At 46.9% G+C, this 7,344-nt stretch overlaps 1 non-coding gene and 1 pseudogene across 1 annotated transcript; one reads left to right on the forward strand and one right to left on the reverse strand.

Moving 5' to 3' along the window:
* Positions 1 to 4,599: 4,599 nt before the first annotated feature.
* Positions 4,600 to 4,701, reverse strand: LOC115030030. Its single transcript, XR_003835622.1, has one exon. It is a non-coding gene; the product is annotated as a U6 spliceosomal RNA (small nuclear RNA).
* A 337-nt stretch (positions 4,702 to 5,038) lies between these two features.
* On the forward strand, positions 5,039 to 6,270 carry LOC110286101 (annotated as a pseudogene).
* Positions 6,271 to 7,344: the final 1,074 nt, after the last annotated feature.

The following is a 7,344-nucleotide window of genomic DNA, read 5'->3' on the forward strand; positions in this document are numbered from 1 at the left end:
CCCTCTTCTGGAGTGTCTGAAGACAGCTACAGTGTACTTACATATAATAAATAAATAAATCTTTAAAAAAACAAAACAAAACAAAACAAAAAAAAAACAAAATAAAAGTTCTACCCAGTTCAAAAGTACTGTTAACATCAAAGGGAAAAAAAAAACTTAATCTGTATGGATATTTCATTTGTCTCTGTTACTGGCAAAATGCTGGCCACTTTACACCCAGTTTGTATACGTCCATATTTCCAGAAGCCCAAACTTACCATCCTCAATGTGGTCTTTCCAAATGGCACAAGAAAAGCACTTCAAAAATATTACATTTTCAGCTATACTCTTAAAATTAGTATCTTTATGGGTATGTACCTGCTGTCTGTATGTTCACTGTGTTTCTGCAGATGTCTGTGACTGTGTCCATGGAAACCAGGAAAGTTCATTGGGGCCTCAATCTATGCAAACAAAACAAAACAAAAAATCATGGTACTGAAACACACACACAATGCTCAGTTTGCCCATAATAAGAATAAGCAGGGCTGGAGAGGTGGCTCAGCAGTTCAGAGTACTAACTTGGCTGATCTTCTGGAGATCCATGTTTACTTTCCAGCGCCTGTATGTGGTTCACATCTCCATTCTAGAAGACTCGACACCTTCTTCTAACCTCCATGGACACCTGGGACCAAATGTGCAAGACAAACATACATGCAAAACAACCGTACACATAAAGTATCTTTAAGAGCCAAATTAAAGCTACAGTGATGTACACTTTTATAGCCTCTCAGGACACCAGATACAAGTCTTGATGGAGCCGGATGTGGTGGCACACACCTTTAATCCCAGCACTCAGGAGGCAGAGGCAGGCGGATTAGTGAGTTCGAGGCCAGCCTGGTCTACAGACTGAGTTCCAGGATAGCCAGGGCTACAGAGAAACCCTGTCTTGAAAAAACAAAAACAAAAAACAAGTCTTGATGGAGAAGCATCTCTATGTGCCCAGGGATGTTCAGGATTCTTCTCCCACCAGCAGAAACCCAGCCTGAGTTTATGTTTCCTTTATTATTATTTTTTTAATTTTATGTGTATCAATGTTTCATGTGCCTGTATGAGTGTGTCACATCCCATGGAACTGGAGTTGCAGTTATAAGCTGTACCATGTGGGCGCTGGGAATTGAACCCAAGTCCTCTGAAAGAGCAATGTTAAGGTGCTCTGTGGTTAACCACAGAGCTATCCATCTCTCCAGCCCCACTTTATTTTTCTTTAGGGATTTCACTATGTAGCTCTGGCTGGTGTAGACCCAGTCCTCACAGAGACCACATGGTCTTGGTGTCCTGAGTGCTGGGATTTAAGTGCTGGGATTTGCCGGGTGTGGTGGTGCACGCATTTATCCCAGCTCTCGGGAGGCAGAGGCAGGAGGATTTCTGAGTTTGTGGCCAGCCTGGTCTACAAAGTGAGTTCCAGGACAGCCAGGGCTATACAGAGAAACCCGGTCTCGAAAAACCAAAAATAAATAAATAAATAATAAAGTGCTGGGATTTAAACCCCATGCAAAACCATGGGGGGGGGTGGCTTCAATTTTATGGGGTTTATATTTATTTTGGTTTTGATATTTTGAGACAGGAGCTTTTCTTAAAAGTACCTCACCAAACCAATTCATGAGGGAAGACTTGTTTTGGTCCACTGTTTGAGGGCATCCAGTCCTTCATGGTCTAGAACACATGATGTCTATGGCAGCTAAGAAACTGGAGGAGAAGTGGGAGACAGGCTGGCAGTGACAGTGGTCCCAGCTCTTCACAACTTTGAACTGGGAAGCAGAGAAAAGATGGGAAGCAGGGCCCTGGAAGCAGAGAATGGACAAGAGGAAAGGACCTGCCCTAGCCCTCAAAGGCTGGCCCCCAGTGGCCTACATCTACCAGCTAGGCTACCTGTCTCAAAGGCTCCAAAGCCTCCAAAAATAGTGCCACCAGCTGGGAATCAAACATGTGAACCTGTGGGAGGTTCAGATTCCAGCCCTAACAGGAGAATGCTCATTATGAGATTCGCAGCATCCTGTCCTGCCCTGATGAAAGCTATAGATATCACTGCAGCTTAAATGGATATTCTGAAGCCTGCATTCATCCTTGTCAAAACTCTACCATTATAAGCTCCTTAAGAACAAAGAGTACACGAGTCTCCAGGACAGAAGAGGGACAGTTTCAACTGTTTTTCACCGAGAGGACTCATCTACAGACCAACGCATGGAGTGTGTGTCTTCAGCTGACTTCCAAATGCTTCATTATTTTCAACATTTAGCACACGTGGTTTGAAAACCATTTTAAGGTTTGTTTCCATTTTACTTTTAGATGTCAGTGCGTAGGGTATGCACAAGTGAATGTGGGTGGCTGCAGAGGCCAGAGGTATCAGATCCCCTGGAGATAAAGTTACAAGCAGTTGTGATGCTGAGAACCGAACTTAAGTTTGGTTCTGCAAGAGCAGTAGATGCTCTTAACCACTGAGCCATCTCTCCAGCTCCTAGAAGATGATTTAAGACATGAAGAATAGGGCTGGTGAGATGGCTCAGTTGGTCAGAGCACCCGACTGCTCTTCCGAAGGTCCAGAGTTCAAATCCCAGCAACCACATGGTGGCTCACAACCATCCGCAACGAGATCTGACTCCCTCTTCTGGAGTGTCTGAAGACAGCTACAGTGTACTTANCCCTCTTCTGGAGTGTCTGAAGACAGCTACAGTGTACTTACATATAATAAATAAATAAATCTTAAAAAAAAAAAAGACATGAAGAATAGTGCTTTGAGCGCCTTACATTTCTCTTTGTGTGCTTTATTTATTCGCTTCTCAAGGCTTTAGCATCTACACATGCCTCAGATTCTATTGCTTTTTAAGTCATGTTTTGGTGGTGGTGGTGGTGGTGGTGGTGGTGGTGGTGGTGGTGGTGATGGTGGTGGGTGTGGTGTGATCATGTCATGTCACACTCTGTGTATCAGAGATCTGGGAAGTCTGTCCTCTCCTCCCATTTTGAGGTCTGAGGATTGAAACTGTCTCTTGTTCAGAAAGGCTTTTAGCCACTGAGTTATCCTACCAGGGCATACCCCTGATTTAAAACTGATGTGGGTGTTTTTGTATTGTTTTTTGTTTTGGTTTTTTTGAGACAGAGCCCCATATCTAGCTGGCCTTGAGCTAACTCAGTGCTACCTAAAACTACCCTCGAACACCTGGTCCTCCTGCTTCTACCTCCCAGAGTGCAGATTACAAGCATGACCACACTCAATTTTAAGTTTGATGCCATTCTTTCTTTATTGCATTGCATTGATTGGTAAGGGTATGTGAGGATGTCTGTATAAGAGAAAGAGAGAAAGAATGTGAAGATAAGAGGACAATCTACAGAAATCCATTCTCTACCTCTACCATGTGGGTCCCTGGGGTTGAAAGAAGGTCATCAGACTTAGCAATAAGGCCCCTTTACCTGCTGAGCCATCTCAGTGGAGCGGATGTCATTCCCTTTCGAGTGATACACAGTAAATACAAATCTTTAGAGGTAAAATAACTCAGTGGATTTTTAAATATATGTACATGTACATTCCATATATAACTGCAACCTCCTCCACACTGAACATCTCCCTAGAAGATGTTCAGTTAAGCAAGATGACATCAGACTAACCCCACCACTTGGGAAGTTGAGGCAGGATGATTTTTGTGCATTCAAGGCCAGCCTGGGATACATAGAAAGTTCAAGAACTATGTAGCAAGTTGAAGGCCAACTAAGGGCTAGGAGCGTAGCTTGTAGTAGAGTGCTTGCTTGTCTAGCATTTGTCCCGCCCCCCATTACAACCCTGAGCATCATAAAAAGTGTCCCTCCACACCTCCTCTGCTCTCCCCACCTACATCTGTCTACAGTCTTACAAACTTTAGCCACTCCAGTGATAGAGTGAGCCTTCCATTTTGGCAGTGTAATTCTTTTTAGTTTTTAAAATTATGTGTATATATGGATGTGGAGAGGGTATGTGAGTGCAGATGCCTGCAGAGTCCAGAAGACAGAGTTGAAGCAGCTGAAGCTGGAGTCACAGGCAGTTCAGAGCTGTTCGATGTGAGTGTTGGGAACTGAACTTCTTAAGAGCAGCACAGACTCTTAACCACTGAGCCATCACTTGGCCCCTTCTGGGGTTTTTTGTTTTGTTTTTATTTTTTAGCCTTTTAAAAAGATCTATTTATTCTATGTATGTGATTATACTATAGCTGTCTTCAGACACAGCAGAGGAGAACATCCTGCCCCATTACAGATGGTTATAAACCACCATGTGGTTGCTGGGAATTGAACTCAGGACCTATGGAAGAGCACTGTGCTCTTAACCGCTGAGCCATCTCATCCGTATTATATACATATAATACGGATATATATATATAATACGGATATATAATACGGAGTCCTCCCCACCGTCTGTCCGGTCAAGTGAAGTATAAGGAGCTACACTTCAGCATCTTTATCACAACTTTTAAGAATTCTCTTCTATAGTTTCCTGTTCTGGACTGTTTCTTTTGGTGGGGTAGAAAGAGGCTGTCACAGAAGCCTTCGATGTTTCTCATTCTCAGTTATGAGTCTGCAGTCATTGATATCAAAAAAAAAAAAATACAGAGCATTCCATACATTTCGTGACATCCTTGTGTAGGGTCATGCTAATCTTTGTATCATTCCAATTTTAGCATGTGTTCTGCCTAAGCAAATATATATATATAATATATATAAAACAAAAAATAATAAATTTATTTTATATCTAAGAAATTTTATTATATTTAATATATTTAATACTATATTTAAAATATTAAAAATAGTCATTTGAATGAAAACTAATGGACAATGCCGTTCTCTGAAGACATGGGTTATACAATGAAATTCTCAAGCCGCTGCGGCGGCTGCGGGGCGGGGGTATGGACCAGGCCTGGTAGTGCACCTCGGGCCAGTGAGGGCGCCCCGCCTCCCAGTGAGCGCTAGGGCGGCGGCGGAGGCCGGAGCCGACCCCTGCCACCCGGAGCCCCAGGAGAACAGAGCCAAGCGGTTTCCTGAGATGACTCTGCGGCCGAAGAAGCCCTGCAAATCCAAGGCCAAGGGGCTAGCTACTGCTGGGAGCTCTCTTTACCAGCTTCCTGCTGCTTCTGTCCTTCCTAAGTGGTACCTCCACCGTATCCCAACATCACGACCTCAGAGGCCACAGCGTCCTGCTCCCCTGTTCCCAATGAGCCGGTGGCAGCCACTCCCGCCAACGGCTCTGCTGGAGGGTGCCAACCTCGGCGAGATTTTGTGTTCCTGAAGACACACAAGACCGCCAGCAGCACGCTGCTCAACATCCTCTTCGGCCAGAAGCACGAGCTCAATCAAGTTCGCCTTCCCCAATGGAGGAAACGACTTCCACTACGCGTGGTACTTTGCACGACCCCTGGTGCAGGACTACCGACCCGGGGCGTGCTTCAGCATCATCTGCAACCACATGCGCTTCCAGTACGAGGAAGTGCGCGGGCTGGTGCGGCCGGGTGCCGCCTTCATCATCGTCATCCGCGACCCTTCCACTATTTTGGATCCGTGGTGCCGCTCACCTGGAAGCTGTCGAACCGCGACAAGCTGGCCGAGTTCCTGCAGGACCCCGATCGCTACTACGATCGGATCAGCTACAACGCTCACTACTTCCGCATCCTGCTCTTCTTCGGCCTGGACCCGGGCAGCCCGCGAGTGGAGGAGCAGATCCTGGAGGTGGAGCGCCCCTTCCACCTGCTGCAGATGCAGGAGTACTTCGACGAATCCCTGGTCCTGCTCCGGGAGATGCTGGGTTGGGACCTGGAGGATGTGCTGTACTTCAAGCTCAATGCGCGGGGCCACTCGCCGGTGCCGTGGCTCTCGGGAGAGCTATAACGCCGAGCTTCCGCCTGGAACCTGCTGGACGTGCGCCTCTACCGTCACTTCAACGCCAGCTTCTGGCGAAAGGTAGAGGCCTTCGGGCGTGAGCGCATGGCGCGCGAGGTAGCCGAGCTGCGCCAAGCGAAGGAGCACATGCACCGCATCTGCATAGATGGCGGTCAAGCGGTTGATGCTGAGGCCATCTAGGATTCGGCCATGCAGCCCTGGCAGCCCCTGGGTATCAAGTCCATCCTGGGTTACAACCTCAAGAAGAGCATCGGGCCGCAGCACGAGCAGCTCTGCCGGCGCATGCTCACACCCGAAATCCAGTACCTGTCTGACCTCCGTGCCAATCTCTGAGTCACCAAGCTCTGGAAGTTCCTTAGGGACTTTCTAAGGTGGTGACGTACCCTGCCCACCTCCTATCTGGCTTCCTTATGCAGAAAGGCCGGGCAGGGAGCCTCTGGCACCTGGCCTTCCTCAGCCACGTTTAGTGCCACCCTGGGGTCCCTAGGGTCATAGCTGTCTGGGACTGGTATCTCTACATGAGAGGGCCTAACCGAGAGGTATTTAACACGTTGTGCCATTTTTTATTAAATTCCCCTTTATTTCCAGCCTCCTCTTACAAGATAGACTCAGAATTTGGGAAGGAAGGAAGGAAGGAAGGAAGGAAGGAAGGAAGGAAGGAAGGAAGGGAGGGAGGGAGGAAGGAAGGAAAGAAGGAAGGAAGGAAGGAAGGAAGGAGAAGGAAATTAATTCTCATACAGTTACCCCAAAGGTCTCCAAAACAACCCAGGCTACTGCCATTTCTCTTGGTTGTTCACTATAACTATATGTTAAGAGCCTATTGCTGAATACACTACATACTTTGTCTATGGGATGTGGAGAAATCAGTATGGAACTGACTGAGAAACGTCTTCCCTCCTGGATAGCTTTCATAGTGCTGGAGCGTACCACGCAAACCTCTGGGGAGACATGACAATAAAGGTCTTACTGTATGCAGGACCCTGCACGCTGCAATGCTGACTTAGCAGGCAAAATGGGGCCTATTGCCTCAGAAGGGGCACAACTTAACTCACCAACCACCTTCTGACCAGCTTTAAAGCCTGTTCTACCGGAGAGAATTCATGCCCTGTACTGTAAACACGATCAAAATCTAGTCTGGGAAGCTCATAGATCCTATGGGATAAACTTACTACTGTTGTTTTGCTAAGTGTATCCACATGTGTAAGGCATGTGGGACTGTGCTACCAGACAGACATAAGAACTGGCAAGGCTGAGTGAACTCAGACCCCAGAAATCTCCGAGATCTGATGTTGCCGGGAGTGGAGCTGCTCCCTACCTGTCTGTGTACTTGCTCTGGGACATGTAACCATGACACCCCACTGAGAGGACCACTGGCAGTCAGTCACATAAAGTAACAGCTGGAGTTCTCCACGCTAACAAGGTACCCGCAGCAATAAATTTCCTTTCCTGGGT

The sequence above is a fragment of the Mus caroli genome, chromosome 19 (assembly GCF_900094665.2).
Source record: "Mus caroli chromosome 19, CAROLI_EIJ_v1.1, whole genome shotgun sequence".
In the NCBI taxonomy this organism is placed as follows: domain Eukaryota; kingdom Metazoa; phylum Chordata; class Mammalia; order Rodentia; family Muridae; genus Mus; species Mus caroli.